The sequence below is a fragment of the Magallana gigas genome, chromosome 9, assembly GCF_963853765.1.
Source record: "Magallana gigas chromosome 9, xbMagGiga1.1, whole genome shotgun sequence".
In the NCBI taxonomy this organism is placed as follows: Eukaryota; Metazoa; Mollusca; class Bivalvia; order Ostreida; family Ostreidae; genus Magallana; species Magallana gigas.
In genome coordinates, this window is record NC_088861.1 from 7,711,253 (window position 1) to 7,722,974 (window position 11,722).

Sequence of the window (11,722 nt, forward strand, 5' to 3'; positions counted from 1 at the left end):
TACCATTTCCTTAGCAAAAACTTATTCATAAGTTACTAGTGGTATTTTGTATGTATAGAATCGATAATATTGAATTCAACTTTGTTCAAACTGTAAAGTCTATGCTGTAATAAAATACAGCAGTCATTGCTGCTTTTAAATTGCTTTAGTATCATAATTTCATTATCATGTAGGATATCACAAACCGTTTAATTTAAACAGTCTTCCAATATACAAAGGGAAAATAGTTTTTTTATTCCAAATACTTCTCAGGAACACGGTCTATTATATTGAAAAAATTATATAAAGAAAACACATTTTTGTTTTACTTAACTGAGGCCTGTGGCCTCAGGCAACATTTTCACCTTCAGGTTCAACAACTCATATGTTGCCCTCATACCCAGCCAATATCTGTAAAGCGTATCGTCATATCATCATTTAAAAGTGGTAATTATTTAGTAGTTTAATAGTGGTCAACATTCAATATCATTTAAATTAGTTATTATTCAATAGTGGTCATCATTTAAAAAGAGTCATCGTTTCAGTAGTTTTCATCATTTAATAGTGGTCAGCATTCAGTAATTGTCAACATTAGTAATGGTCATCATTCAGTAGTGGTGAACATTCAATAGTGGTCATCACTCAATAATTGTCAGCAATCAGTAACGGTCAACATTCAGTAGTGGGCATCATTTAAAAAAAAGTCTATGTTTCAGTAGTAGTCATCATTTGATAGTGTTCATCATTCAGTCGTGGTCAACATTCAGTAACAGTCATCATTCAGTTGTGGTCAACATTCAGTAGTGGTCAATTTTCAGTAGTGGTCAAAATTCAATAGTAGTCATCATTCAGTTTTGGGCAACATTCAGAAGTGGTCATCATTCAGTAATGGTCAACATTTAGTAGTGGTCAACATTCAGTAGTGGTCAACAGTGAGTAATGGTCAGCATTTAATAGTGGTCAACATTCAGTAGTGGTTAACATTCAGTAATGGTCAACATTTAATAGTGGTCAACATTTAATAGTGGTCAACATTCAGTTGTGGTCAACATTTAATAGTGGTCAACATTCAGTTGTGGTCAACATTTAGTAGTGGTCAACACTCAGTAGTGGTCATCAATTAAAAATAGTCATCGTTTCAGAAGTCGTCATCATTTGATAAAGGTCATCATTTAATAGTGGTCAACATTCAGTAATGGTCAACATTCAGCAGTGGTCAACATTTAGTAGTGGTCAACTTTCAATAGCGGTCATCATTCAGTAGACGTCATAATTATAAAAGTAGTCTCCATCGTATAGATGGAAAGCTTGTCTACTTTTAATTGTTATCTAACAGGAAATAAATAAAAACAACATTTAGTTAAAATTAGTTTTACAAATTAGTTTTGCTAGATTATCATTCTTTTTTATGATTTCACAGAGAATTAGTTCTTACTGTTAGATCTATCTTTTTTCGAATGGGAATCTTCAATAATAGTTTATCAAAACTAAAACTCGTTTCGAAAATCAATAGATAAAAAGTAATAAAAATATTGATTTGATATAAAACTATGTGTTCATAAATAATAAAGGGCCTGTAAAATTGATTTCTAATAAACCGACTGCTGGAAGTTAAAGGGTTTAGTTGCTAAATAAGAACATGATTCAATTAAAGCTGTGGCTATATGCACTATTGTGTATTTTTAAGCTTAATACTCCGTACATTGATTAGGTTTTCTGTTACATCCAAACAGTTATGGTTTTTTCTGTTGAATAATTATGGTAACTATAAAATTAACTTATTTTACAATTTGAACTGATACATTCATTATTTGTATGAATTTAGCCCATTTACATTAAACAAAGTACCACTACAAATGTTAAAAAAGTGATAACACAACAAGACAGTAAATGTATTTGTGACACATTTTGACGAGGCCGGGTCTAATTTTTTCTGCCCTAGATTTTTTAATGAACTTTTTTACATGAATTTCTACTGCTATAATTATTTTTTTAAGATAAAAAAATCATAAATTTACCACAGCCTTTGTTAAGGTGGTCATTTCAAAGTTTGTTAATTTCTTAACATAGGAAACTATGGGATTTTGCTTGAAATGTGTCAATTTTGCACATTTCTTTTTACATTTTTTTAAACTTTTGTTTTAGGGACTTTTTCTCCATTCCACACATGAAAGTTATTGCTAGAAGGCATCAAATGAAGAAATATAAAAACCTTTTAACTCCTGGTTTGTTTACAGGGTCTTATCAATGTTTTTGGTATGCCCAATTTCCCAGATTTGTCAGAAAATGGCTATGTTTTTTTTGACAAATGCGGAAATTGTGATCTTAATCTTTATAGTAATATTAAAACATTCTAACATATTTAGGTAATAAAAATACAAATAACATCACATATTAAGGGTCAATAATATAAAATAGGTGGTTACTTTATTGAAAGACACGTATTAACATATATTTAGGCGGAGTAAGAAGACGTTTTTGTAAATGTTTTTGTAAATAATTCGAAATTTTTAAATGAAGAAAGAAAGATGCATTTGAATGATAATGGTCAAAGAATAGAGTTATTTTTCGATAACATTACTTTCAATTATGGATGTTCTTAAAAATCGTACATATCATTTTCCGCATGGTTGAAAAGCTTGAAATGACAAACAGTTGATGATCCACAAAACGAAAGATATGCACAACTGTTTCCTGATGACTATTTCTAAATGATGAATCAGACTTCAATTGAAGGTGTTCATTACTCATGTATTGTAAATAACAGCATATCACATAAACTATTCATGAAATACTATGCGAAAATATTATCAAATTGAATTACCAATTACCGATGCCAATCACGTATTACGTATTGTAAATAACAGCATATGTCTATAGGTAAATAACAAAACTACTCATTTTTTTTAAGAATTCTCTTTTAACTAGGATAGGATACTTTAATATCCTTTTTTAATTACCTCGTATGGGATCTCTCTCTCTCTCTCTCTCTCTTGAGAAACATTCGAATTCTTAAGAACTATTATATAATATTGCATTGATCACCATATTTGATAAATGTGTTTAGTTCCAGTGCAGGAGCGACAACTTGTGCATGATTGACCGCATCACGTTTTTTTTTCTTAACTATGAATTTGATTATGCATTGCGTCGATACATGTAATCAAACCTTTAATAAAACTGTTTTTTTAATATTCAAACTGCAATAAATAAACTAGCTGTACGTCATCTTGATTGTTTTAAAAAGTCCAAGATTAATATGCTGCCATCGGGCATCACGCCACCTAAATCAAAAAAGGGGAATATTGGTATATTTTCTTAATCATTAAAATGACCCAGCCTTTTTCCCAAAAGGCTACGGGTCTCCACTGACACACTTTAGGTCAATCGCTTGGTTATGGTAGAATAGTTTGTAGGTTTGCTTTTTTTCCCCACAACAAACGGGCTTTTGGTAGATGGTCACATCATTGGTTGAAATTTGCTAGATTATATGACATGGTATTTCTAAAGCTTGTTTCAGTAGTAGTCGCCATTCCAGGGTCCCTTATTGGCTAATAAGAAGATATTTTTCACATAGACAATCAAATGGCTGAGCAGATAGATACAAACATTTTAATCTCCTGAGGCCATGGCATTAGTTAGAATGTTGTACTTCTGGCCATTCAGTTAAACATTTTTTAAGGCACACTAATACAAGGCTAAATGCAATTGGAGATTACTTTCTCATTGGCGATTTCTGCTTTTTGTTTTACTTTGGTTCTCATTCATTCCGATCTAGCGCTTATACAACCCCCTTCTTCAATATAGGGAAATTTGACAGCGGAAAGAAATAGACCGTTAAAACACTATGGTCAGAACACGTGGCATGCATAAGATGGCTTTTGAAAGTTTCCATCATTTCAAGTAAATGCATGAATTATAATTACCTCTAGCTTGGCCGTCCCTTCTAGATTATTTCGTTTGTGTCATAGCTTCTATGTCAGCGAAGGTACATAGCTTGGCCATCCCTTCTAGATTATTTCGTTTGTGTCATAGCTTCTATGTCAGCGAAGGTAAAACTTTAGGATCTACCAGATATCATATATATACCGGGGTACCCTAAGTTCAGTAATTTACGAGATGATCAAATTTTCCCTTTTCCTTTTCAGTAATCTTTTATTTTTTAATGGGGGAGGGGGGCACAGTGTACAGGTCAGGCCAAATTCTGATTTATTTTCATGGTAAACTCCTGATGAGTTATCAGTTCTCATTCCTCCTTGCTTAAACTTACAAGTTTGTATTGTAAACAAGGGGGTTTCAAGTCGAACTCATTTCGTATTGGAGAAGAAGCAAGAGTCAGTCCTGACCAAGTAATCAAACAATGAAAACGGGGTGAAAGTATATGACCTATGCCTTATACATTAGATTTGAGTAAAATTTAACATTACTTAGATAATAAATGTTTTACATACGTTCATACACTAGCAAATTTCAAGTTTTGTAAGATGTATGAGAGCTACATGGTTTATGGGATCAACTATTGAATACTGGGCTGCTGTCTTTTATAATTTTCCCCTAGTACAAACTCTTGGATATACAAGTGAAGCATCCACAATTAATGATCATACGAAAAATATGAAAAGTATGGAAAGCCGTATGGTACCCCTACAAAATTATTATATTTTCCTATATAATTGACCAAAAATAATAATTTCACCAAACTTCACTTAAATTGCACTATTATTATCTTTTCAAAATAAATATTTAATCTTTACTTGTGAAAAAAATACCAACATAATTATTTTTTATTATCAAATCATGATAGTGTTCTGGTTCAAAATAATAAAAATGTCACCCAACGATAATTGTAATCGAAATCTACATTATAATTATTGTGCGAACACAAGTCAACATTATCTGATGATTATAATCGTAGCCAGTGAAACATTATAATTATTGTTGGCAGGAACAATAACTCTGCTTCAACCTTTACAATTTTACAATTTTAATTTCGCAGAAAGCGAATCTGCAAGATAATTATTTGGACGCTTGAAAAACAAACGCTTTTACAACGAATTCTTCAAACGGACAATGGCAAGGAATTCAACAATGCTAATTTAACCTCCGAAATGGAAGAATTTAAGACCAGGCACGTTAACGCCGACCCTATCACCCACAAGCTCAAGGTAATTTTACAAATGTATATTAAAAATGTACGTTATACGCAAGGTTTAAACTAAAAATCACTTAAGCTTCGGCGAATATAAGCTGCTAAGAGACAATGTATTCTTACATTTCGGCTTTAAAAAATGGATGCATGTATAGAACTAATATTGTAATCAAATATTTTACAAATGCGTTAACATATTTCAGGTCGCGTGGAGCGGTTTAATAGAACTGTTGTTGCATACTTCATGACACAGTTCGTGGACACCAGAGATTGGCCGGCTAGCCTTCCGGAGTTTTATTACAAGTACAACAACCGCGTGCACAGGTCTATCAAGTCTATGATTCCACATCAGAATAGTTTCAAGCGACCGAACTTTTCGGTTGTCGTTGAAGAACAGGTACAGGTTTCGTTAAGTTACTCATGTGTGACAGTATAACTGACATATAAATTCTGCCAATAAATACACCGTTTACACATTTAATCTCTCTCTCTCTCTCTCTCTCTCTCTCTCTCTCTCTCTCTCTCTCTCCGACATCTAAGTTAGCAACTACCTGTTGCTCGTTGATTTAACGCGGATATATAGACAGATCTTATCCAAAATTTTTAGATTCCAATGTGTAACGTGACTAGAGAGGAAAGAGAGTTTTTAGAGAAAGCCCATATCGATGTAGAGGATAGATGATGCAGAGGAAAACATTGACATTGACGCCGCCGGGAACAAAAACAAAGAGTCAATGGTACTTAAATGCTCACAGTCATTTAAAAATTGTCTCTTCTTTCAAACATTATTTTATATTTCTTACATAAATGATAATCATATTATTCACCATTCTTTATAGACGCTCCAGATGATCCCTGACGTTCATTTCCCCACAGTTGCAGATCTATCTACAACAGCGATCACCAGTTATAAATAAACAACGGTAAAAAATACATAATAGTTTGATACTTGTAATGTTATTTTCATATTTTGTTTAGTGTGGTGTAAGTTCACACTATAAGGACCTGTACGAACGAAGATTTCAAAGTCCGCCAGAAACGCACAACAAAAGACGGTACTCGGACTCTTTTTGGGAAATGAAAGAGGTAGGATCAATATTCGTATACTTTTTAGTTGGAACTCGATAATAACAAAGAAAATAACGTTTTTCAGTGCATTAACTCTGTTTAGTTTTTTATTTAAATTTCTTACAGAACCCTGATCATTGGAACTATGATCTCTACCCCATGGAACTGTTTTCCAGGAAACCGGCTTCGTTAGCGACACTGGAAAAATTCGACCCGAACATGGGCGACTTTGTAGATTTTAAACCAAATTCTGCCCTTTCCGCCGGAACAAATGTGTTTCTGTCTGGTTACTGGAGAAAAGGACGGGTGATGAAAATTGACACAGATGATTTCAAAGTGATGATCTTTACGGTGGAAGATTGTGAATACGGAAAAGTGCACCTTCTCTCGAAATATCTGTTGCGCCCCAGTATGCTTTTAAACGGGGGAAGGGAAGTGAACTATATGAATAATGACTATGACCTCAGTGTTTTTGTTTTTAATTTCTAATTTGTTTTAATTTCGAACTTACGTAAGTCGATTCGTATATACATTGATTGTATAAAATCGGATCTTGCACAGTTTTGCTACAGTTTTGTGAACCATCGGACTTTGGTATGACACACCATCGGACTTTGGTGAATGACGTCAACCATCGGACTTTGGCGTGTCACACCATCGGACTTTGGCGTGACCGTCGGACTTTGGTGTGATCGTCGGACTTTGGAGTGCCAACACACTTTGGAGTCCTGCATATAAACTCCTAAACCTCGCAAAAAATTTAATCGTCCCAATGTAATCTCAATCAAATTTGATGAAAGAATTTTCACGTAATCAAATATATATTTTCAAATATTAGCCCCGCACGAAATGAAACATTTCTGTATTAAACATATATATGTTTCTGAATGAATGCGAAACATATGGAATAACAATCAAGAGTATTTTGTCATAACATTTTGTGCGACTGAGTTAACCCCCAAAAAACTAAATGTAATAGTTCTTTGCAGGTCTTTATTGATTTGATCCTATATTCTTTCCGACTCCTTCCTTTAATAATTTATAGCAAGGTAAGGTAAATAAAAATAATAAACATTTAAGGTTTTTATTGACTTTGAAACACAACAATCAAACGCAAATTCGTCAATCGACCAGTGATGCCATTAACATAAAGATGAATTTGAATAACATAGATTGTATCAAAGAAGTGTTTATGAAAACATAACCTTCAAAAACTGATTTCCGGAAGTTTTTAAAATTAACGTATAACGTTACATCATTTTCCAAATGGTTATAACCTTTAAATGACAAGCAGTTAATGGCCAGCAGTACGACCGACATTTCCTGATATTGTTTCCTGAAATTTAAACTTCTGTTCAGGGCGTTGAATACTCATGCATTGTTACAAACAACAAAGTACATAATATATGAATAAAGTACAATAATGTTTGTGATACATGTTTATACTATCAAAAGATTTCCCATGCCAATCAGGAATTGCAAATAACAGCGCGTGTCAATAGAAATGTAGCAAAATTATCGTTTTCTTTTTAAATATTTAACTCAACAACAATAGAAAACTTTCTATACATGTGCACCTTCTTTATTTTACATTATCTCTCTCTCATTCTCTCTCTCTCTCTCTCTCTCTCTCTCTCTCTCTCTCTCTCTCTCTCTCTCTCTCTCTCTCCAAAAGGCTTCCAGATAAATGTCACTCCCAACAAGGGGTCAGTTTCTAAAAGCGTCTAAAAACGCTCGGATTTCATGATAAGATGATACTCCAAAGAATTAATGTCAGTCTGTCGCTGGATAACCACAGTATCCGACAACTGGAGAAAGATATAGTTTCATGAGAGTCTTCTCTTGATAAATCCACATCACATGCAGATTTTATTAAAGCCAAACGAATCATAACAACATTCAATACAACCCTAAAAAACTTAAAAACTAGGCCTAATAGGTTGTCACCTCGTCCTTCTGTTAAAAAAACGGCGCCCTAGACGCTTCAAGAGCAACAAGCAAACAAGTAAAGATGAGTCCTTGACCGATACCAACACCTGCTTAGTTCTGAATGCATCTAAGATTCCTCTCACAGGTCTACGTTGAGACTTTGCTACTATCTATGGTCTCAATTTCTGCCAACACCGCATGTGGTCGATGTCATAAAGGTTAGAGAGGACACCAGAGCATTTCCCGAAGACTACGATTAAAGGAACACTTCTCGCGAACAGCAAAGATCACACAGATGACCCTCCTCCGCCCTGGCTCAACTTAGAAGAACATAGAAGAACAGAAGTTGTACCAACCCAGAAGTATTTGAGAACCGGCACCGGCCAAAGGTGGAGCACTTGAGTCTTACATTGGTGATGTTTTTTTGTTTTGTTTTGTTTTATTTTATTCACATTACAAATCAGCACATTAACAAAATCCAACTATCTCGGGCAAAGATAGTTAGTCATAGTGTAATATTACATTTTCAGCATATCTGCAAATTTCACAATATTAATTCAAAATATTTGTATTTTTGACATATTTATAAGTACATCGATATTGTATCTGTTTTTCAAATATAAAACTAATTCATTATATGTCTCTGTTTTCTTTTGAGATCTACAACACATTTTATATTTAAATATCTTGTATGCTATGAATGATAACAACAGTATTGAAATAGCGTATTTTTGTATTTCTCTCAAAATAAAAACCCAAAATAACATGTTTCCACTGTATATCAAATCCTATAACTAAGCTTAAAGTTGACTGTATCATCTTATCATGTTCACACTCAAAAATCAAATGTTTTACATCTTCTATTTCGCTACACATATTACAATAAGCAGAAGGCCTATATTTGCATTTAAAAAGAAAGCTGTTACAGCACGCTGTATTGTTCAGCATTTTGTAGTTAAATTCACATATTCGTTTGTCATATATATCTTTTACTTTGTTTTTAGCTCACCTGAACCGAAGGTTCAAGTGAGCTTTTCTGATCACCCGTTGTCCGTCGTCCGTCCGTCCGTCCGTCCGTCTGTCTGTCCGTCCGTCTGTAAACTTTTCACATTTTCAACTTCTTCTCAAAAACCACTGGGCCAAATTTAACCAAATTTGGTACAAAGCATCCTTATGGAAAGGGGATTATAAATTGTTAAAATAAAGGGCACAGCCCTTTTCAAAAGGGAGATAATTGCGAAACAGTGAGTATAGGGTGCATGTCTTTAAAAATCTTCTTCTCAAGAACCACTGCACCAGAAATGCCAATATTTACACAAAAGCTTGTATATATAGTGAAGATTCTAAATTGTAAAAATCGTGACCCTCGGACCAAAACTGGGGCCCCAGGCGGGGTTCAAAGTTTAACATATATAGAAATACATAGGAAAATGTTTAAAAAATCTTCTCAAGAACCACTGCACCAGAAATGCCAATATTTACACAAAAGCTTGTATACATAGTGAAGATTCTAAATTGTAAAAATCGTGACCCTCGGACCAAAACTGGGGCCCCAGGCGGGGTTCAAAGTTTAACATAGAAATACATAGGAAAATGTTTAAAAAATCTTCTTCTCAAGAATCACTGCACCAGAAATGCCAATATTTACACAAAAGCTTGTATACATAGTGAAGATTCTAAATTGTAAAAATCGTGACCCTCGGACCAAAACTGGGGCCCCAGGCGGGGTTCAAAGTTTAACATAGAAATACATAGGAAAATGTTTAAAAAATCTTCTTCTCAAGAACCACTGCACCAGGAATGCCAATATTTACACAAAAGCTTGTATACATAGTGAAGATTCTAAATTGTAAAAATCGTGACCCTCGGACCAAAACTGGGGCCCCAGGCGGGGTTCAAAGTTTAACATAGAAATACATAGGAAAATGTTTAAAAAATCTTCTTCTCAAGAACCACTGCACCAGGAATGCCAATATTTACACAAAAGCTTGTATACAAAGTGAAGATTCTAAATTGTAAAAATCGTGACCCTCGGACCAAAACTGGGGCCCCTGGCGGGGTTCAAAGTTTAACATAGAAATACATAGGAAAATGTTTAAAAAATCTTCTTCTCAAGAACCACTGCACCAGAAATGCCAATATTTACACAAAAGCTTATATATATAGTGAAGATTCTAAATTGTAAAAATCGTGACCCTCGGACCAAAACTGGGGCCCCAGGCGGGGTTCAAAGTTTAACATAGAAATACATAGGAAAATGTTTAAAAAATCTTCTTCTCAAGAATCACTGCACCAGAAATGCCAATATTTACACAAAAGCTTGTATATATAGTGAAAATTCTAAATTGTAAAAATCGTGACCCTCGGACCAAAACTGGGGCCCCAGGCGGGGTTCAAAGTTTAACATATATAGAAATACATAGGAAAATGTTTAAAAAATCTTCTTCTCAAGAACCACTGCACCAGAAATGCCAATATTTACACAAAAGCTTGTATACATAGTGAAGATTCTAAATTGTAAAAATCGTGACCCTCGGACCAAAACTGGGGCCCCAGGCGGGGTTCAAAGTTTAACATAGAAATACATAGGAAAATGTTTAAAAAATCTTCTTCTCAAGAACCACTGCACCAGGAATGCCAATATTTACACAAAAGCTTGTATACAAAGTGAAGATTCTAAATTGTAAAAATCGTGACCCTCGGACCAAAACTGGGGCCCCAGGCGGGGTTCAAAGTTTAACATAGAAATACATAGGAAAATGTTTAAAAAATCTTCTTCTCAAGAACCACTGCACCAGAAATGCCAATATTTACACTAAAGCTTGTATGTATAATGAAGATTCTAAATTGTAAAAATCATGACCCTCGGACCAAAACTGGGGCCCCAGGCGGGGATCAAAATTTAACATAGAACTACATATGAAAAATGTTTAAAAATTTTCTTCTCAAGAACCACTTCACCAAAAATGCCAATACATACACAAAAGGTTGTATATATAGTGAAGATTGTAAAAATCGTGACCCCCGAACAAAAGTGGGGCCCCAGGAGGGGTTTAGATTTTAACATATATAGGAAAATGTTTTAAAATCTTCTCAAGAACCATCGTGCAACTGTTTGGGATATTACTATGCATACATGTACATCCTTAAATAATGTAGATTCAAAAAATTGTAACTCCAGGACAATTGATGGCCACCAAGAGGGGTTCAAAATTTAAACGTTTTAAAAAACAAAGGAAAAGTTTAAAAATTTTCTTCTCAAGAACTACAATGTTTTAGTTAGTGGAATATCTATGCATGCATCCTTCGCTTATGTAGATTCCTAATTCGTAAAATCGTGACCCCCGGACCAATAATGGGGCCCCAAGATGGGGTCAAAGTTTATTATAGAAATATAAAGGTAACAGGTTAAAAAATCTTCTTCTCAAGAACTAGAATGCTTCAATTTGTGAGATTACTATCATGCATACAACCTTGGATAATGAAGGTTCGACAGTTTTAAAATAGTGACCCCTGGACTAATACTAGGGACCCAAGATGGGTTTAAAGTTAAATGTAGAAGTACCGGTATATATGGAAAATGTTTAAAAATCTTCT

The 11,722-nt window shown here is 34.1% G+C and overlaps 1 long non-coding RNA gene across 1 annotated transcript; it reads left to right on the plus strand.

Annotated features, from left to right (window-relative positions):
- Positions 1-5,000: 5,000 nt before the first annotated feature.
- On the plus strand, positions 5,001-7,295 carry LOC117690899 (uncharacterized). Its single transcript, XR_010709605.1, has 5 exons — positions 5,001-5,144; positions 5,332-5,525; positions 5,736-5,865; positions 5,968-6,214; positions 6,323-7,295. It is a non-coding gene; the product is annotated as an uncharacterized lncRNA (long non-coding RNA).
- The last annotated feature ends 4,427 nt before the right edge of the window (positions 7,296-11,722 follow it).